We start from the raw sequence: 22,783 nt of genomic DNA, 5'->3' as shown, positions 1-22,783 counted from the left end.
TTTTAATGTTTTGTAGTTTTCATGGTAGAGATCTTTAACCTCCTTGATTAATTTTATTCCAAGGTGTTTAATTGCTTTTGGAGCTATTGTGAATGGGATTGATCTTAAAAGTTCTTTCAGTCATGACAATGTCTATGTATACAAAGGCCATTGATTTTTCCGTGTTGAGTTTATATCCTGCCACTTTACTGAACTCTTCTATGAGTTCCAATAGTCTCTCAGTGGAGACTTTTGGATTCCTTATATTGAGGATCATGTCATTTGCAAATAGGGATAGTTTGATTTCTTCCTTTCCAATTTGTATCCCTTTGATTTGTTTAATGCCTTAAGGCTCTGACTAAAACTTTCACAAGTATATTAAATAGCAGTGGTGAGAGTGTGCATCCTTGTCTGGTTCTGGATTTGAAGCATTCCCTCATTCAATAGGATGCTGGCCATTGGTTTGTCATAAATTGCCTTTATTGGAGATTTTCTGTCTTCACATTCTTTCATAATTATGGCTATCTTTCTGTGTGTAGCACATCCTTAATCATCTTTTGTAAGACCTGATGAGTGTTGACAAATTCTTTCAATTTCTGTTTGTTATGGAAGGTGTTTGTTTCACCTTTATTCATAAATGAGAGCTTTGATGGGTACAGAATTCTGGGTTAACAGGTTTTTTTCCTTTAAAACTTGGAGTATATCTTGCCATTTCCTTCTAGCCTGTAGCGTTTCTAATGAGAAGTGATCTGTGAGTCTAATTGGAGAACCTCTGAAAATAATCTGGAATTTCTCTTGTACATATTTTAGAATCTTTTCTGTATGTTTTACTGTGGAAGTTTTGACTACAGTGTGTCATAGTGAAGATCTTTTTTGTTCATATCTGTTAGGAGTTCTATGTGCTTCATCTACATGAAAATCCTTTTCTTTCTCCAAATTGGAGGAGGTTTCTGCAATTATTTCACTGAATAAGACTTCTAGTATATTCTCTCTTTCCACACCTTCAGGCATTCCTAAGACCTGTATGTTGGATCATTTGATAGTATCCTTTAAATATCCAACACTGTTTTTAATTTATTCTTTTTTTTTTTTTTTGTCTGACTGTAAGATTTCCAAAGATTTGTCTCTAGTTTGGATATTCTTTCTTGTCAAGTGCGATGTTAAAGCTTTCCACTGCATTCTTATTTGATCTATTGAATTCTTCATTTCTAATATTTCATTTTGATTTCTCCTTAAATCTCATGAGAAAAGTTTTTATTCATGTTATGTATGGTTTTCTATAATTTTTGGATTTTCTTCCAGTTGCTTTTGAGTAATCTATGATTAAATTTGAGTTCTTTTTCCGGTATCCTCAGTCTCTTCAGCTTCGCATTATAGTATTGAAATGTTGTAGTGTTCCTTTGGTGGGGGGCAAGGGTTATGATGTCTACCTTATTCTTGTTTCTTGAATTTCTGTATTTCTTTTTGGGCATTTGTGGAGTTGACTTTTGTTTTTTCCCTCTGATGGCTTTTATCTTTGAGCTATTCCTCTGTGGCTTTGTGGAATGTCTGTACTTTCAGTAATACTGAGATGTATGTGGTGGGTGTGGTCAGGGAAGTCTGGTCAGTGCTCCAGGGTGGGACAACTATCCATAGAATGCTATTCTATGATCTAAACACTATAATATTTTCCTTTAAAAGAAATAAAAGTTGATTTACTATAATTTGGAAAATTTAAGTTTTAAATATTAAAATTATTATATTATGAAAATCATAGTTATTTTTGAAAAATAGAAACCTAAAGATTATATATGTTATACATCTTTATAGTATATTTATATTTACTATTAAAATGTATTTATATTTTATATAAACTGTATAATGCATGCAATGAGAAATCTCTAGGTTGGTTGGTTGTTGTGTTCCTGTTGTGACTCTTGTTTTTTATATTCTGGAGAGATGAGTAGCCAAAAGGAATAGGGCATCAGAGTTAACCTGTCTGTGCTTTTGTGTTGGCAATGAATCAGCCAGCCTGCATTTTCACATTCAAAGCCATAATTTGATACAAGTAACTTGGCTCTGCTTTCTCATAGAGCACTTTGTTTAATGGAAAATTGAGCCTATAATTATAAAATAAATTGAAACTAAGTTCTTTCAAAAAATTAAAAAAAAAATAAAGAAATGAAAGAGGAGGAAGGAAGAGGGTAGAAAAGTATCTGTGTGTTTTTGGAATTGTGTCTCAAATTCATGAAATCTGTTCTCTGCATATTATAAATAGAAAATTAACAATTAAAAAAAGCAAAAACAAATGCCATTTGAATACATTTCACATTGTACTATTTTTAGAAAGTAAATAGCAAAAAAAGTAAAACTACTGACTTTATAGTTAATAAATGAAAATTTATGACAACAATTACAGCACTCTGTCAAAATATTTGTGTGACAATGTGGATTTTTAAATGAAATACTGAAGTATTTCATAAAAATTTTCATCTGAAATCACACTTGAAGTTACATATATTTTCAGAACAGTTCAAAGATAGTAAGATAACTGATTATGTGAAACTGATTCCATATAAGTTTTGGAAGAGAACAGACAGCAAAAAGAATGGACATAAGACAGGTAGATAAGGAAAAAACAGATTTAAAAAACCAATCAAACAAAATAGTTTGGAGTCAAAATAGCTAAGGTTGTGTATATCCCACCCTAAAGATAAACGATTTCACTTCTCAGTTTTCTTCCTCATATGTCTGTCTCCCTACTTTCATATTGCTCCCTATTTACTTCCTCTTTCCTTGTCCCTTACACCTTCTCTTACAACATAGCACAGTGATGCTTAGGTTTGGATTTGGAGGCCAATATGCATTAAATCAAAGGCTAATTTTCATAAATAATTGCCTTTCATATTCTTGGTTAATTAAAAGCATATTAATATAAACAATTGGCTAAAAGGTAGTATTCAGAAAGACTAGATAAAAATGAAAATTAATAAATGAGGGTTTTTTTGGGGGAAAATCCTTATTTAATGAGGGTACAAACAGCTGCTTCCTTCCTGGTACATTGCTAACCTGTTACTTTTGACATGTAAAATCTGTGCTGAGCAACTTTACTGTCATTAACTCATTTGTTCAGCTATGAGCTATTTGTTACTGCACCTGGACCATCACCTGGCCTGCTGAGCATGGAGCGGGAGGGAAACTCAGAAATGAGTAATTATTGTCCTGCACATGATATTACCAAGAGGAAATGAATGAGCTGAGATTGTAGCCACTTGGGGGTCAGATTCTGTGACATCTGAGTAGCTTTTAAATGGAATGATAATTGAGATGCTTGAAGGATGGCAGAAATGATTCCATCTGTCTTTCAAAAATTATTAGTTATTTTTCATAATGCATCCCATCAAAGAACATTTAGATTTTGTCCACATTTACACCTTTGGCCCGCTTATTCTCTGTGCTTTTCAAATAACCCAGAATGTAATTGGCGTATTAAAGTATGCTACTATGATTTTGTTTGATTTTTATTTGATAAGTTGAAAACTTTAAAAGAGCAATTTTAATAAAACATTTAAACAATAGAAAAATAGTAAATAATAGTTTTGCAAGTTTTTTTGCTTTAAAGATTGTTACAGACAAAATTTATATTCTGTGTTGCTGCGATGTAAATTTATGCTGTTACTAAATACAGCACCTGGCTTTTAACATAACACTAAAAATATACTATTGATGCATTAAATATAGTTTATTCTATTTGTGACATTTAAAAATTTTAAACAGGTTTACTATAGGAAATTGACATACAATAAGCAGTGAATATTTAAAGGTACATTTCATACATTTCAATAAATATACACAATCATGAAACTATTAGCACAGTAAAGCTAATGAACTTGTCCAAAGAAGTTTTTCATTTCTCTTAAAATTCTTCCTGCCCAACCCTTTCACTCACCCAGCAATTGTGGGTCTTCTTTCTGTTACTGTAGGTTAGTTTGCATTTTTCAGAATTTTATTTTATTTTTTTGCTAAGACAGTATTTTATTTTTAGTGTTTTTTTTTTTTAATATCTTATTTATTTGAGAGGTAGAGTTATAGACAGTGAGAGAAGAGAGAAAGGTCTTCCTTCCATTGGTTCACTCCCCAAATGGCCTCAATAGCCAGAGCCAGAGACAGGAGCCAGGAGCCAGGTGCTTCTTCCAAGTCTCCCAGGTGCGTACAGGGGCCCAAGGGCTTGGGCTATCCTCCACTGCTATCCCAGGACACAGCAGAGAGCTGGATTAAAAGAGGAACAGCAGGGACTAGAACCAGCACCCAAATGGGATGCCAGTGCTGCAGGCGGAGGATTAACCTGCGCCATGGTGCCAGCCCCAATTTTTTAGTTTTAAGATTTAACAATTTTTAACCTTCTGTCACATTCACTGGTGACATTACAGGCCATATGTTTAGTGTTCAATTAATTTATTTGTTGTAATTATCTGCATTCTTAATTTCTAAACAAGGAAAGAAACTAAAGAATTTCCAAATGTGGAATTAAGGCATATCATTTTGACCATTAAACTTTTATTACATAGCTTATAATAAAATTGAAGATTGTGATGAAGTTAAATTTTGATGCAGTGAGTTAAGCCATCCCTTGCAACACTGGCATCCAATATTGGAGTGTCTGATCCACCTTGCAACTGATGCATCTGGATAGACAGCAGAAAATGACCCAGTGCCACCCATGTGAGAAACCAGGAGTGAAGTTCCTGGCTCCGGGCTTCAGGATAACCCAGACCTGGCTTTTGTAGCCATTTGAGGAGTGAAACAGCAAATGGAACATATCTCTCTCTCTCTCCCCTCTGCCCCGGCCCCGTGTTTCTCTTCCAACCTCCTCTCTATCATTTGGTCTTACAAAGAACAAAGAACAAAAGAAAATTTAGTTTTTCCAGATATCACCACAAACAATAAATTGAATAATTTTTCTTCCAACTTTACATTTAAGTTGCAGTGAAACAATTCAATTGTACTTATCTTTGATTTTGCAAAACATAACAGAATACATAAAAGTGAAGTGCTTTCAAATATATCCACTACCAAAATATTTATTAAAGATATACAGCCCTGTCTACTTTTGAAAGGCTTAGCACTCGCCTTATATAATCCCCAATAATATTATTCACATTATTGAATAAGAAGAAATTGAAGCAATAGAGTGGTTAAATAACTTACCCAAGGTAGTAACACAGCCAAGTTTGCAATAGCTGGTATTTATCCTATGTAGTTTGTCTCAAATCTGGCTGTATAATCTGTTTATAAAATGACACAATCCTAAATTAAAAGTATAAAAGTTAAAGGACCAGCAGGCATCATGGCACAGCTGGTAAAGCCCCTGCCTGTGATGCTAACTTCCCATATGGACTCTGGTTTATGTCCTGGCTGTGCCACTTCTGATCCAGCTCCCTCTCAAGGCCTGGAAAAAGCAGTGGAAGATGGTACAAATGTTTGGTCCCCTGCCACCCACTTAGGAGACATACTTTAAGATCCTGGCTCCTGCCTTCTGCCTGGCCCAGTGCTGACCATTCTGACCATCTAAGGAGTGAACTTGTGAATAAATTCACTTTCTCTCTCTCTGTCTCTGTCTCTTCCTCCCAATGTGTGTGTGTGTGTGTGTGTGTGTGCGTGCGTGTGTGGGTATGTGTGTGTCCCTCTGTATATAACTGTGACTTTCAAAATAAATATTTTTTTTTAAAAAAGTATAAAAGTTAAGAAAATATTTATTTTATATACTTGATATTAACCTTGAATGTGGCTTAAGTTTTCTTGGAGCCAAAAGAAAATAAGAAAGTTTATTTTGTTAGCAAAATAAATTCTGTAAGCTTTCCCATAGAACACTATACTCTTAAAGACATTTGTTTAAAGAATAAGTGAAAGACTGTGATGGAATCATTTTGGCAAATTCCATATACTGTATTTTTCCCTCCTAGAGATACACAATATATATGAACATGGTAAAGTCTTGAAAATTTTCTGATGTTCAACATTATAACATGTTTATATATTTTATACATCTCATATGTTTATTAAAATATAATTATATATAATTATAAGGTTCTATATAGTTAATGTATCTACATTAAATAGCTATTTTTTAAATATGTATATACACTAGCATATTGTTTCTCCAATATATCACTCTTTACTCATCTATTTACAGGTGGAATCTTGACTTACAAAGTACAACGTCATTTAAAAAAATATTTATGAAAAGGAAGACAGGGTGGGAGAGTAGAGGTCCTATTTACTGGGTCAATCCTCAAATCCCTTCAACAACTAGAACTGGATTGCCAAAGCTTTGTGCCAGACACTCAGTGCAGATGCACTGGAGGTCGGAACCCACATGGGTGGCAGGGACCCACCTGAACCAACAGTGCTGTCTCTCAGTACCTGCATTAGAAGAAGAATCTGTAGTCAGATGTGAGCCAGGTATTAAAACCCTGATATGGAGAGCAGATGTCTTAACCATTAGGCCAAATTCTAGCCCTGTTCTTGCATCTGTGTAAGTGTGTCTACTCCAATCATTTATATTAGCACAGTTTTACAAATGGAATTCTTAGTCAAAAATAGTGAGTATTATATCTATGTCTGTAGAGCACATCAAAATATTGCTAAGAAAACTGCAAGGCAAGATATTTCGGGTGTACCTTAGAGAGGATGGGTGGTTGCTATAGAGATGAGGGCAAACCAAACCACAAATGAAATTAAGCAAAGGTTGTATATGACTTTTCAGGGTAAGGTGAGGCATGGAAAGTAAGTCTGGGTTAAACTGTGAAGAGTCTTGCCTAAAGGGTGTATATTTAACCTCTGAAAAATTTCTTAGCTTTTCATTGTACTTTTTTCTTCTTTCTTTCAATAAGAATGCATTATGTGTATAATGAAGATAAGTGCATTTTAACAACTAAGGGTTCAGTGAGAGCAGGAGCAGCAGAGGGTAGGGGAAGAAAAGTAGATGATGAGTAAGAACAAATCTTGGTTTTATTATGACAACAAGATAATTCATTTGAAGTAAGATATTTGGATTTATGATGATAAACAGCTTGTAAAGTAAACAATGCTAGACAATGACATTTTCCAAGTTGTACTCATGAACCTGGGATGAAATTAGGCCAAAAGTTGTTGAAGGTAAGAGTTCAAGGTCAAAAGGAAGACTGGGCGGTAAACCTATCCTGAGTAACATCAGCAGTTGCCAAAAGACTAATAACTTTTCATCATGTGTTAAAGGTCTCAGTAGAAACAAGTATGTGAGCAGATGGCAGACCAATAAAACAAAGGAAAATAAACTATTTAGTAGGTTTCTTGAAATGAGTTATTTGAAGTAATATAAAAAGCAATAATTTTGGAGTAGGCAATTTATAACTACAATGTATTTAATCTGGAAAATGACCCTGAGAAATGGGCATGGGAGTTGTATGGGCTTGAATGAAGTGGATAAGGATCAATTGACATTTAGGAAATTAAAGGCCTTCAGAAGGAATAATGGGCAGTGTTTAGAAGGCAGAAAGTCTACAGAGAGAAGCATAACTAGTGAATGAATGAATCTGAGTAAAAATGGAAGGACTGACAGGTAATGAATTATACTAGCACTGTGATTATTAGTAACAGATTCGGTTAGAGAGGGAGTAGAAACATGTATTAGAGAGGTGCTTAGTCATATTTCAGTACAGGTGTCAGAAATTACTCCAAATGAGAAACTGCAGAATTTTTGCAAATGCTATTGAAAGGAAATCAGCAGCCATCTGCTTGTGTCCATGCATGCTGCTACAACAAGATGCAGGCATTAGGAGGCTGTAAGAAACCCCTGTCAACGTCACTGCTGTCCAAAACTCCAAATGACCACATAGCACAAAATAGCATTGTTGTTTTTTTTAAAAAAATATTTATTTATATATTTATTTGAAAGGCAGAGTTGCGGGGCGGGGGGGGCGGTGTTCTATCCATTGGCTGGTCTACTTCTGAAATGGTGATAATGGTCGGAGTTGGGCTAATCTGAAGCCAGTAGCCAGGAGCTTCTTCCGGGTCTCCCATACGGATGTAGGGGCCCAAGGACTTGTACCATCTTCTACTGCTTTCTCTGGCCAGAGCAGAGAGCTGGATCAGAACTAGAGCAGTTGGGATTCGAACCAGCGCCCATATGGGGCACTGTGGATGGTGGCTTTTCCAGCTACACCTCAGTACCCGTCCAGGATTGTTTTTGTAGCCAACCTGTCAGCCACCATTCTTGGAGGAGAAAAGGTGTCTTGGCCTTCTGTCTGTCTTTTGCATTCCAACTTTCTTATTCACATATTTAATTGGCTACTACAAATCCTAGTCTGTAGTGACCAGAGAAAGTAAGAAATTTAGTCTCTAGGATACAAGCCTCTTAGAAATAGTGAAGGATATAGGATGAATAAAAATGGGAACTGATAAACAAGTGCCAAACAATTGTGAAAATAAGAGCTAAAAAATCATGGAATAAGCAGGCATTTAGTATAGAGGTTAAGATGCTACTTGGGAATCCTGCACTGACTTTGAGCTTGACTGGGAGGTGGCTGGACAGCAACACTGGATGGTGAGGCACCCACAGCACCCCCAGGGTCCAAACGCCTAGGCTGAACTGTCTCAGGGAACACCTGTCTTTCTGTTGATTGAAAGCTGGCAGGGTGGAGAGAAACCTCTGGACCCGGCAAATGTGGGAGCGTTGTTGTGCTGAGAGTGTGAGGACTCCGTGGTTACATGAGAAGGTGCAGGATGTAGCTGGGTGTTGAGATCTACCATGTCCAACTTGGATGTTACCCGGGATACTTGCCAAACACTGGATCATTGACCAGAGCTCCCATCACACACCTCTCGGTATTCACTGAAAGAGTAGACATTCCACTAAGCCACAGAGGAATAGCTCAAAGGTAAAAACCTTCAGAAGAAAACAAAATCAATTCCACAAATATCTAAAAGCAAACACAGAAATTCAAGAAACAAGAATAAGAAAGACGCCCGGACCCCCCGAAGGAACACAGAAGCATTCTCCCACAGTGGTCAGGATTGAAGTGCTCCAGGAGAGGCAGAGGCTCCCAGAACGGTGAGGGTCTGAGTCCGTAAAGCCCACTTTTTTTTTTTTTTTTTTTTTTGGAGGGGGACTAGAACAGCAGCTAACAATCAGTTATGGGGGGGGGGAGAACCCATCAAAAGCTAGATTTGTAATCTTGTTTGCCCTGTCTAGTTTGCTCTGGATAAAAGGAAGCAGCCATCAGAAGGCGGGACAGATAACTTCTTTCTGTTCTCATGATAAAACTAGAAACTCAGAAGGGTCTTGAAAAAGGCAGCTTTTGGGTAGAAACATGCAGTGGGAGTTGGCAATTTGATCACGGTAAAGATAGTTTTGGGCGAAAGCAAGCATCTTGCACCCTCTTAGAGGGACTCCCTTTTCCTCATTACCTGGGAGCGCCTGTCACCAAACCAGATTTATAGTTTTAATTAAAACTTTGGTGAATTCTTTGGTTGGTCATGTAAGTGTCCAGGCCTGCATGACTGGATACACAGAACCACACAAATGGCATACTTGGTGCTCTCACTTACCCTTTGTCTCTCCAAAGCCACTGGCAAGTGCTGGTTGGAAGTTTTGTTCAGTGCTGTGTCTCCATCTCCTGAAATCCAGAAGGGGGAACCTACCATGTGTTTTCGTAGTGGTTTTCCAGGTGTGGTACCTAACCTGCCAGCAGAGGCACCTGAAAACAGGTTGGAAAGGCAATTGCTTAGGGACAAAAGCAGACCTACAAAATCAAAAATTTTGCATGTAACGCCTGGCATTCCATGTTTTAGTGAGACCTTAGTGATTCTGATGCATGCTAGAATTTGTAAACCACTGTTTTAGACCAAAGAATTGTAGCTGTAGGCTTATTTTAAAATATTTAAGTTCTGCCATGCCTCTTAAGAGTGAGTCATGCACTGAATTTGGTAAGGTTACAATGAAATAAGACAAAAATTTAAAAACTTTAATTAATTTTATTTGTTTAAAAGGCAGAGAGATACATAAACAAACCTTACACACACCACCACCACAGAAGACAGACAGACAAGACACATGGATCAAAGAGATCTCTCATACTGATTCCCTTCCCAAATACCTACAGCTGCTGAGATTGGACCAGGACAAAATCAGGAGACAGAACTCAAGCTGTATTTTCCACATGGGTGGCAGGGACCCAATTACCTGAACCCAGGGTACATGCCATGCTATGTCAAATGCCCCTGCAAGTGTATGTTTTTCAGTATCCTATATTATTCAAGTACATTCAAAGAATGTGTCTGTGGATTATTAGGATAACCTGCTTTAAAAGCACAAACAACATCATCTGAGAAGTTATTGCCTGACTTCATTTAATAAAGGCCCAAATATACGTTTTTGGTAATAAAAAATAATAGCTGACATTCACATAGCACTTTGCATGTGTCAAATTAAATATTCACCTATAGGAAGATGTCTTTATTATTATTAGATATGTTTAAGTATAAGAAAGTGCATACATGTGACAGAACTGAGATTTGAAGATTTGAACCCAGAGTCTGTCATTTGGCACTACAATCTTCTAAAAGCATCCATGTATCTTTAAAAAAATAGACACTGATTTTGTTCTTTTACATGTATCTACTAAGTTGTAAAATCGTAACTTTAAATAAATATTAAAAATAGAACATTTTAGCATGGACCTTTTCTCCCTAAACTTAAAAAAATACAGATATTAGCAGTTATGATATTGCTGTATAGTGTTCCTAAAATTAACTTTAAAATCATACTACATTAAAAGATACCTGTTTTAAGTAAACCGCTTGATACTATGATATCTAATTTGCAGTTGAAGACTATGATTGAAGTAAAAGAAACACAAAGAAAACAAAATACATCATTGCCATGTTAGAAACTCAATGTAAGCCAATACTTTTCACTGGACTCACCTTTTTCTTCTCTTGAGGTAATGGGCCATTTTGTCGCCTTGACTTTGCAATATGGTTTGAAGACTCTGGAAGTCAATAATCCTTTTAAAAAGAGAATTAATGAATTATTCAGTGTAAACAATTTCAGCGATATCAATGGGGCCTATTATTAGGTGATTACAAACAATATTTATATGATCACAAATCTGAATTGTAAGTATTTGCAATTTTATTTTTCTGTTATCTGCTGTGTGTGTAGCTTTCTGATAATGGGAATTTTATAAAAATAATTTATTAAAATGTCTTGTTTAAATATCTACTTGTTATGTTAGATAAATTACAGCACTGAATAAGACTTGAAAGCCCCATTTTTTAATGCCTAGGAAATAAAGTAATGTATGTTCATGACTGTGAAAATGAAGCCACTATCGGTTCTGTTTGGGAAATAATATATAAAAGTTAATTGCTTTCTGAGCCTGAGACATCTGTGTCTCAGGTAGATACTAATTTAATACTGTTCTTAAAATATAGTTAATGATTCAAATATTCAAAATTGTCTCTATATTTTTATAATAAGATTTTCTGCAGCTCACATTTAGAGAGATAATACTTAACGATAACTTTTGATTTTATGTATCACTGAGAATGGTAATATTTTTCTGGTATTTCTGAAAGATTTTAACTCAATACGATTAACAACTGAAAAAGGGGAAAAGTGAAAATGAGTGTTAAGGTATGAAGTTGATCATTATAAGAAATTATCTTTAAAGAGAGTTTTCAAAGTTGTACATTCTGAAGATTTATAAAACATTTGGTAACTAAGTTAATAGTAAGTTTTTTAGTTAAATTATAGTGTATTCAATGTTAAGGATGTATGCCAGAATTTGACTTTTCTCTTTGTTTATAAGCTAATGTTTTAAAAAGATTTATTTACTTATTTAAAAGACAGAGTTAAGAGAGATCAGGAGAGACAGATAGAGATCTTGCATCTGCTGATTCACTCCCTGAAAGCCTGCAAGGACTTGGTCTAGGCCAGGCCAGAGCCAGGAGCCAGGAGACTTGCAAGCTAATTTTTAAGGGTTAGACTTCAATGAGGATTTTAAAACATAGAAGATTGCTACTCTCTTCATCTTAATAGAAAAGGCAGATTAAATTTTGCTGTAAGATAATATTTTCATAAGATAGTCACAGAATTACTGGGGTAAGATGGTTTGTCATGGTGTTTGTGTTTACACCTGTGTAATGTATATACACGATATGCACCATTTACTGATGAATATCAGTAAAGATACTATTGATAATGAAGTGATGTGTATAGTTCAGGCAAAGTATGAGAAAAGGTCCTAATTATCTAATTTCTATCAATTGCATGGGTTCTTTATAGGTACTTTCTTTCAATTTTTTTTTCTTTACTTATTTGAGAGCAGAGTGAAAGAGAGAGAGAGAAACAGAGATGGAGTAAGCTGTCATCCACTGGTTTACTTCCCAAATACGCAAAATGGCTTACACTGGTCCAGTTCTCCCGTGTGAGTAGCAGGAATCCAAGTACTAGACCTGTTGTTGCCTTCCAGGTTCTGCACTGCCAGGGAACTGAGTCAGGAGCTGGAGACAGGAATTGAGCTCAGGTACTCCAGTGCAGGGTGCAAGCACCTTAACTGCTGGCCGGATGCCTGTCCTGATATTTTCATTTAATTTAGATTGCATAGGCATTTTAAATACCTCATTGCCTACTAATATAATAGAAAATTTGTCTTTCCTTTTGAACTATGATACTGTTTACTTTTTAAAATGCAATATTAAAGTAAGGTAATACACAAATTTTATACTATAATATAATTACCATGCATGTCAGCTAGAAAAAAAGTCTTTACTTAATGAGCATTTTGACATCAAGTGAAGAAAATAATTTCAATTTTCTATTATAAAATAGGTGAGTCTAGTTGAGTTATCACCTATTCTTATATATTTTAAAATATTTTTACAAAATAGAACTAATGGATATATTAAGTACATAATTTGAGCTCTTTTTTGTAACTTTTAAAAAAGTTGTATTAATAAAAAGAGAACAGATTTCATGTATTTCATAGATACAATTCTAAGAATATAATACTTTCTTCTCTCCCTGTTTTCCTCCTCCCTCCCTTTTTTATTTTATGGATAAGAGATGAAATATATATTTCTTTATCCAAACCTATTGCCTTTTTTGGTAGCTGTCTTAACTTACACATTGGTGATACATATTTAGAGAAAGAGTCACATTTTCTATTGGGTAAGAATCAGTTCGAAACAAAGCACTAGGACTTGTACTGTAGCACACCCATGACAATAACAAAAGAAATGAAGAGTAAAAGAAGCAACCAATGATGAGGTAAACAGGGCTCTGTTAACGGTGAAAATCAATGAGGGAAAAACGGACCCCTTTATTTCCATTGATTTTTGCCTTTGCCTTGCTTTTAGAGCTGGGTTCAGTTACTCAGTTATTCCATGATATATTTTTCTTCCTTAACTTCCTTCCTGTTTCCATTTTTCTTTTTTTCTCACATGGTATTGTGAAACATACTTCTTAATAATAACACAGTTCCCACAAAAGACATCAATGTCCGTGAGACAACCAAACTTGAATCATCAGTCCTGACTTCTTGCCAAACTCTGGGCATATAGTGAACCACCACATTGATATTTCTATTTGCATATGAAGGCAACCATCCAAAATTGTGGAGATCAAAATAAAGCACTTACTATTAACTTTTGAATATATTTTTCTCCTGAGTTCACCTCAGTAACTGGCAAAAGCTTTCAAGGAGAAAAATGAACTCTTTGGTTCTTTTTTTCCTTTACCCCAGCATTATTTAAGCAGCAAATTCTGTACACCCCAAAAGCTTTTTAAGTCTTTCTATTTATGTTTATTTCTATTATGACCACATTAGCATAAGACAACATCATTTCTTATTGTTAAATCATCTCTGGACGGAGCATCTGTTTTCCAGTAGTTTCCCTCTTATCTAGATTCTGTAGGGCAGTGGGCTTGTATTTTTAAAATGTAGGTAAGAGAAGTGTTGAACAAAATGTCTATCTGAAATTCCCCTGTGGTTTATTTATTCTGATATAAATCCAAATTTCTTACTATGGATTAAAGGGATTTATTGTAGCCTGCCTTTTATTCTCTGACTGCTTTCCTCTCTGTCCCCATGTTCCTATTGCACTGACCTGATTTCTAAGCTTTCTTATCCCTTAAATCATTATATTTGCTATTCTTTTCCTAGGATTTTTTTTTTTAATTTTAGTATCAGTAATATGTATGTACTGTATTTTTCAAAGAATTTTATCAATATCAGAAACTATCTGATCAAATTATTTAACTCCTTGTTTATAGTCCCAACTAAATCATTAAGTGAGAGCAAAGATTTTTTCTTTTTTATCACAAGAATCCTGCAAGAATGTATACTTGTAGTAATCGTTCAATAATGTGATTTGAATAAATGAGCATAAGTTTCGTTCTCATCTCATGATTTACCCAGGTAAAAAGTTCAGAGGAACTGCTGACAGTTACATTAAGCATTGTGTGGGGCATTTGATGATCCAAGTTACCAAATTACATTAAGGAAGATGCCCAATTGCCTGAATGCACAGTACAATTTGCAAGTTACATGTCAGCAACTTCAGAATACATAGCCAAAAGCAATCTTATGAACTAAAATCGATAGCTTTAGTCATTGCTACTGCCCTAGGGATGCATGATGGTGGAAATTAAGCCATCCTACATTAAAGGAATATTGTAAAAATCTGTATCATAGGCCGGCGCCGTGGCTCACTAGGCTAATCCTCCGCCTTGAGGCGCCAGCACACCGGGTTCTAGTCCCGGTCGGGGCGCCGGATTCTGTCCTGGTTGCCCCTCTTCCAGGCCAGCTCTCTGCTGTGGCCAGGGAGTGCAGTGGAGGATGGCCCAAGTGCTTGGGCCCTGCACTCCATGGGAGACCAGGAGAAGTGCCTGGCTCCTGCCTTAGGATCAGCGCGGTGCGCCGGCCGCAGTGCGCCTGCCGCGGTGGCCATTGGAGGGTGAACCAACAGCAAAGGAAGACCTTTCTCTCTGTCTCTCTCTCTCACTGTCCACTCTGCCTGTCAAAAAAAAAAAAAAAAATTGTATCATAACCAACAGGCACCTATCGATACCTGAGAATGAAATGTAAAGTATCTTTGATAGGACGCTGGAATACAGTTAAAAACTGAGGAATTCTAAATAAATTATGAACTTTAGTTAATAATAATGCATCCATGTTCATTCAAACTGTAACAACTGTACCATACAAATATAAGGTGTTAATAACAAGGGAGACCATGTATATCAGAGTAGGAGAATGTACAGGATCTCTCCATATAGTCTGCTTAATATTCCTGTAACTCTAACATTGTCCTAAGAAATAGTCTATAAGCAGAAAAAAAATCCATTTCTTACAAACTTGTTGACATTGAACTTAAAGAAAAAAAAGAAAATCCCTTTGTAAATATTGTAGTGGCACTATTCATTAGTCAACCCCATTCTGTGTCAGGCCATCTTTTCCTATTTTAGCAGAAACAAAAGTGTTCTAATGAATTTTCCAATTGAATTACATGTATTAAATTGCTTAGGGTTCTAAAGAACAAGCTGTTTTACTGATAGTAGATATCTGGCAATAGTTAATGAAACTGAATTCAAGATTTCATTGAGTGCTACTTTATTTTTTATAGTAAAGCTAATGAAAAAGAATTTGAGGATATACCAAGTCACAACTACTGCATTATGTGATAATTGTCCCCTAATTTTTTTCCCAACATCAGTGCAGACCATCAATGAAGAAGAGGTGGAATAAAATTAGGATAAATATTCAAGCAAAATAATGAAAATAAGAAGAATGTTTTCTCTGAGAATTTTAACTTATTTGGAAGAATTTTCTAAATTGTCAGTCTATGAGAGAAAATGTGAGGCTTTTCTTTTTATTTGGCTTGAGGATTAATACTAATTTATAAAATAAACCTATTAAAGAATAAAATAACTGTACAATAATCCATAAATTTAGTATTATGTTTATATTGAAAAAAAGTGAAGTTGCAATTGATTTAACATTTTACTGAAAAGGCAAAGACCTTTGCCTTAAATCTTCCCTTCGAAGGACACATTTGCTAACTTTGATAGAATGGCTATTTTAACCATGCCATAATAAATTATTGTGCATAATGCGAATATCTACATACTGTGAGCTGTACATCTTGAGTCTTCATTTCGTATATCCCAGATTAGCAAAGACATCTTGTTTTATTGAGCCAATATTGGTTCAAGGATTTAGGAATCTAGTTTAATTTGCACATTTTCACACATCACATACTTTCCTTTTCCATAATGAAGGGCAGCCAGAATTTAATTAGTTCACAGAGTTCACACCCCAGGACACGCAGTCTTTTAATTAGTAGCATATATTGTTTCAGATGTTTACCTAGACACACCATTAACACAATGAACAAATCACACAGAAGCCTAGAATGTGACTGGAAAACATATCTCTTTTTTATTCATTATTTCCATTTATGAAAGTACTTTTGCCATCTAAGTTATTAAAAAAGAATATTATTTAAGTTAAATACCTTCACTAGTACTAAAGTAGAAAATACAATTAGGTGTGAAAAACATGTTTTTCTCAGAACTTGTTTCTCAGGTGCAGAAGAGAAGGCAAAAACTTCACCATTCTTTCCCTTCTGTGTTAAATTTCTTGCTGGACATCTTGCTTTACTTATTGTGTAGGTTATATAAAACATGTAAAACCTCAAACACATAGGAATGATTCAAATCTTTTTATTCTACCTGCAAAAAATTAACAAGGGGATAATTTTGTTACAAGTGGAAATGTCCATGTGATCACTATTTCAATGTAAATCTCATTTCTCATGACCTTCCTTTTTTAAAGTTATTAGATTATTTATAGAATCATTAAAAAGTTTGCTTTTATAAAATTTTTAATGAAGTTTTCATAAAGCAGAACTACCAAATTTACATTTTGTTTGTTTTATAAATTGAAAAGAAAAAAAATCTTATAATTGCAGCCTCTAAACATTTTTGTAACCAAAATAAAATGAATGTAGCAGTAATGGAATTAATGTGATATATTAAATAAATATTGGTGGGGGGCCAGCATCATGGCTCTCTAGGTTAATCCTTCGCTTGCGGCGCCAGCATCCCATATGGGTGCTGGGTTCTAGTCCCGGTTGCCCCTCTTCCAGGCCAGCTCTCTGCTGTGGGCCAGGAGGGCAGTGGAGGATGGCCCAAGTGCTTGGGCCCCTGCACCCACATGGGAGACCAGGAGGTCTCCTGACTCCTGGCTGTGGATTGGCGCAGCGCCGGCCGTAGCGGCCATTTTGGGGGGTGAACCAATGGAAGGAAGACCTTTCTCTCTGTCTCTCTCTCTCACTGTCTGTAACTCGCTACCTGTCAAATAATAATAAAAAAAAAGACATAGACCTTTCTTTTATTAAATATATATCTTTTCAAATCTTGACTTGAAATTAATTGCAAAATATGAAAATACAGATGGTTGGGACACTGTTGAATGGAAAAGACTATAAACAGGTAACCAGTATTTAGATAATGTGTAAAGTATTTCCCAAAGTATAATTAAGGTTTATTTGTACATTTCATTTATTTTTCTTCATTTCATAAGTATTTGAAATCAGAACAAAATTGATTTGATTATTTTGCTTTTTCAATGTTTCTGCTGGTTTGTTTATGTGTCTTAATAAAACAGAAAAGAACCACACCAGAAAGTTTTTATTGTAAGCATCACTGCTGAACTTTCATCTGTGATTACTGTAATTTTTTTCTTTTTTTGTTAGACAAGTGTTTAAGGACTATTTGCTAACATTAATACTTCTTTCCAAAGTAAGCAGGAAAAGCAAAGGCATTAAAAAGTCCTCATGTGTTTGTTTCCACTGCTTGGTTCATGTTTGAAGAGTTAAAGTGCTTTAAACATTTGTATTTTTTTGTTTACTTTTCTGTAAAATAGAGATTTTTTGAAAAGAAAATAGTTATTCCATGCTGCATGTTTTAAGCATTCACATTCATTCAATATGATTTATTTTTTTACAGAATAAGAAAATTAAATAGCAGATTTTTTTCATTGATTGTTTGAAGCCTCTGATTTGTCAACTTTCCTTTTACTTGATAAAAGTTTCCATTTACAAGTATGAGCTCTTTATCTGACCGCATTCATATGTCCATTCTTTTTTTTTTTTAAAGATTTATTTATTTATTCAAAAGTCAGAGTTAGAAAGAGGGAGAGACAGAGAGAAAGAGAAAGACAGAGAGGGAGAGTGTGAGACGTCTTTCATCTGCTGGTTCACTCCCCAGATGACCTCAATGGCCAGCACTAGGCCAAGTTAAAGCCAGGAGCCAGGAACTTCATCTGAGTTTCCCACATGGATATCAGAGGCCTAAGCACTTGGGCTATGTTTTGTTGCTTTTCCCAGGCCATTAGCAGGCAGCTGGGTCAGAAGTGCGGTCATCGGGAACCTAATCAGCACCTATATGTGATGTCAGCATTGCAGGTGCTGGTTTTACCTGCTGTGCCACCATGCCAGTCCCTAAAAATAACCATTCGTTATGATGTATATATTCACTTTTTTACAAATAGTGTTACTGAGTTATAACTCAAATATCACAGAATTTGTCCAGGTAAATTGTACAAACCAGTCCTTCTTAGTATGATCACAAAATTGTGTAGCCAACACCACAATCATTAACATTGCCTGGGAATGAACTCCAGAGCCATTACTAATCAGTCCCCATTTCTCTGTGATCCTCCTCCTGACATCATCCAATATCTTTCCCCCTGACCTCCTGAATACCATCAATCACTTACGATTTCCTGTATCTATGAATTTCCCTATTGTAGCCATATTTTCAATACTCTTCCCATCAAACTATAGTTATAAATCCTTTGACAAATATCTCTTTATCCATCTCCCTTCACCATCCGAGTCACTGGTAACCATCATTCTAGTGTCAACTTCTATGAGATTAGTTTCTGTAAGATTCTATATATGAGTAAGATCTTATGGTATTTCTGTTTCTGTACCTACCTTATTTTGCTTATTGCTTTCAAGGCTTATCTGTGTTGTGGTGAACGACAGGGTTTCTTTCTTTTTGCTGGTTGAGTATATTTCATGGTGTGTATATGCTTCGTTTGTTCTATTCATTCCTCTAATTGAGGGACACTTAGGTTGATTCCATAGCTTTGCTATTGTAAATAGTTAGAACTAAACAAGTGAGTGCAGATATTTCTTCAATATACTGATTTCATGTCATCTGCATATATACCCAGAGATGAGATTGCTGGACCATATTATTATAGTTTTGCTTTTAATGTTTTGAGGCATCCCATGCTGTTTTCCACAATGACAATTTATACCCTGAAGACCAGTGTGTTAGGATTCCCTGTTCTCTGTTTCCCAGCTCCACTTGTTATGTTTTTTTTTTTTTGTTTTGTATTTTAGTAGTAGCAATTCTAACAGTCAATGTAGTTATTATTTACCTTTCCTTTATGGTTAAAATGTTTAGTATTTTTATGTACATTTTGACTATTTGTATGCCTTCTTTTAAGATCTTTTGCCCACACTTTAAGGCCCAAATTATTAAACTTCTAGAAGAAAACAGGGTGAAAATGAATATAGACATTAATCTAGGCAACATTTTTTTAAACTTTTATTTAATGAATATAAATTTCCAAAGTACAGCTTATGGAATACAATGGCTCCCCCCCCCATAACTTCCCTCCCACCCGCAACCCTCCCCTTTCCTGCTACCTTTCCCCTTCCATTGACATCAAGATTCAATTCTCTTTATATACAGAAGATCAGTTTAGCATATATTAAGTAAAGATTTCAACAGTTTGCACCCACATAGAAACATAAAGTGAAAAATACTGTTTGAGTACTAGTTATAGCATTAAATCACAATGTACAGCACACTAAGGACAGAGATCCTACATGAGGAGTAAGTGCACAGTGACTCCTGTTGTTGACTTAACAAATTGACACTCTTGTTTATGGCCTCAGTAATCACCCTAGGCTCTTGTCATGAGTTGCCAAGGCTATGGAAGCCTTTTGAGTTCACCAACTCTGATCATATTTAGACAAGGTCAACATTTTTTTGAATATGCCTCAAAAAACAGACAATAACAATGAAAACAGTCAAATGGGTTTAAATAGAACTAAAAATCTTCACAACACAACAAAGAAAACAACCAACAGAATAAACAATCTACAGAATAGGACAACATATTTCCACATTATACATCAGAGAAGGAATTAATGTCCAAAATTCGTAAGAGACTCAAATAACTCAATAGCATGAATATGTTCTTTAAGGAAGCTTGGAACTTGGTTAATTCAAACTTGGGAAGAAAAAAACAACTAAACGTCTTGTTCAATTCTAAAATTTTTGTCAATATTTCATGATATTTCAGTGTTCTAGGGAAATGTTAATGTTTCACTATTCTCACAGTGAAGTGTAAGTTTGACATTTTACAAGTAGCAGAAACATAATACTTTTGCAACTGTTAATTTAGTTTGACTTTTGAGTCAACTCTTACAGAACTTTTAGTTAAGTCATCTTTTTCATTCTTGTTATTCTTTCTATTCCACTCTAAGGAAGATGTCACACTTTATTAATGGCAAAAATGACTGAAATGCCAGTGTCAATACTGAATATTAAAATAATTTAATTAAAGTAATTAAAAGAGACTACAATTATTCTTAGTTAAAATCCTATAGGACTAAAGAGGTTTTTTTTAAGAGTATGGTTTCTTTTCTGACACACATGGTGGGGCTTTATTAACTGGGAGGGAACACCTGCGCATGCGTGTGCACACGCGCACGCACACACACGCACACACTCCCTGGGGGTCTCCTGTCCATGGTGGTGCCTCCTCCACCAGGAGCTGTGGCTCCCCCATTGCAGGGACGGGACAGGGACTCCTGGGCCAATCAAACAAAAAATATGGAATGCTTCACAATTTTGCGTGTCATCACACATACCAAAATTAGAACGATACAGAGATTAGCATGGCCCCTGCGCAAGAATGACATGCAAATTCGTGAAGAGTGTGGTCTTTTATAAGGCATTTAAACTTCATTCTTAGTAAGCATTGCAATGATCTATGATTTTAACAAATTATATATTAGTAACTCAATGATTTATGAAATAGTACAATTTTATCCATTGTATGAAAGAGCCAACTCATTAAATATTTATGCATTCTGTACATCACTATATAATCTCTCTGTGTCATGATTTTTCTTTAAGAAAAATTAAAAGAAGGCAGTAGTTAGCCAAGTAGTTGAGACAGAGGTTAAATTGCCCTATCCCACATCAGCAGGCCTAGGTTTGATTCCCAGCTCCAGCCCCTAATTCCAGCTCCTTCCAGTGCAGATCCTGAGATGCAGTGGTAAATGTTCAAGTAATTGAATTCTTGCTAACACTGTGGGGGATCTGGATTGTTTCAACTTGGTCCAGCCTTGGCTGTTCCAGACATTTGGGGGGGTGAACCCAGTCAATGGGAGCTCTCTCTCTCTCTCTGTGTCTCCTAAATAAATAAATGAAAAATGATTTTTAAAAGAAAAGAAACAGTGTATGAAAGGGATCTGTGCAGATACAATACAGCCAAATGTTTTTACCCCTTCTAGTCCTGCTTTTCTTACAACTTCCTTGCCTTTCAAGCATCATTTTTATAATGCCCTATTTGTTTAACTCCCCCAGGAGTATTTTCTTTTTTCAAGATTCATTTTTTTTTTTTAATTTTAAAGGCACGGTTACAGATTGAGAGATAAATAGGAGAGACAAAGACAAGGAATCTTCCAACTGCTGGTTTATTCCCTAAATGACTGCAAGGGCTAAGGTTGGACCAAGCTGAAGCCAGGAGCCAGGATCTTGTTCTAGGTCTCCTGCATGCTTGGGCTGTCCTCTGCTGCCTTCCTAGACACATTAGCAGGGAGTTGTATCAGAAATGGAGCAGCCAGGACTGAACCAGTGCCCATATGGGATGCCAATGTCACAGACAGTGGTTTCACCTGATATGCCACAGCACCAGTCCCCATGAGAGAATTTTCTAACCCATATTCCATAGATTGTTTTTATTTTGAACCCATTACTATTGTGTAATTAAATCATAAGCAGATTTATAAATTCATTTTTGCTACAACCTTTGGTATACATCCATCATGAATTTGAATTTTCTTAGAAGAAACATTTTGCTGAATGGGTTATGCAATGTGGTGAAAGTATGGTACAACTCACATTAAGAGGAAAGAAGAGTAACAATTCTGTAACTACTGTAACATGAAAGACCTTTGCCTTAAGAGACTCAAAATGAATAATTTCTTGCTAATGGAAAATGAAGAAAACTCTGAATGCTTGAGTAGTAACTGTGATTTCTTTTTTATAATAATTCCATTATAATCACTGTTGATTTATTTGGTATTTGAAAATTTAAATTCATCAATAGTATATCAGAGACAATATTGATCATTTATATCCTTTATTATTAAGGCTCAAGAAGCACTGGTTTTCCATGATATTATTTTAAAAATACTTATTTATTTATTTATTTATTTGGAAGACAGTGTTACAGAGAGAAGCAAAGAGAGACAGAGACTGTTCTTCTGTCCACTGGTTTACTCCCCAGATGGCTGCAATGTGCCAGAGCTGTGCAGATCTGAAGCCAGGAGCCAGGAGCTTCCTCCAGGTTTCCCATGTGTAGGGCCCCATAGACTTGGGCCACCTTCTACTGCCTTCCCAGGCCATAGCTGGATTGGAAGTGGAACAGCCAGGACACAAACCAGTGCCCATACAGGATGCTGG

At 35.6% G+C, this 22,783-nt stretch overlaps 1 protein-coding gene and 1 pseudogene across 4 annotated transcripts in view; both read left to right on the top strand.

Moving 5' to 3' along the window:
* CCSER1 (coiled-coil serine rich protein 1) overlaps positions 1-22,783 on the top strand; it is a 1,459,660-nt gene that overhangs the window by 1,149,388 nt on the left and 287,489 nt on the right. The gene's annotated exons all lie outside the window — the stretch shown is intronic.
* Positions 20,946-21,040, top strand: LOC127483394 (U6 spliceosomal RNA; annotated as a pseudogene).

Source organism: Oryctolagus cuniculus, chromosome 8 (genome assembly GCF_964237555.1).
Source record: "Oryctolagus cuniculus chromosome 8, mOryCun1.1, whole genome shotgun sequence".
Lineage (NCBI taxonomy): Eukaryota > Metazoa > Chordata > Mammalia > Lagomorpha > Leporidae > Oryctolagus > Oryctolagus cuniculus.
The sequence above is the reverse complement of the archived record's forward strand: the minus strand, read 5'-3'. Positions and strand labels throughout refer to the sequence as shown.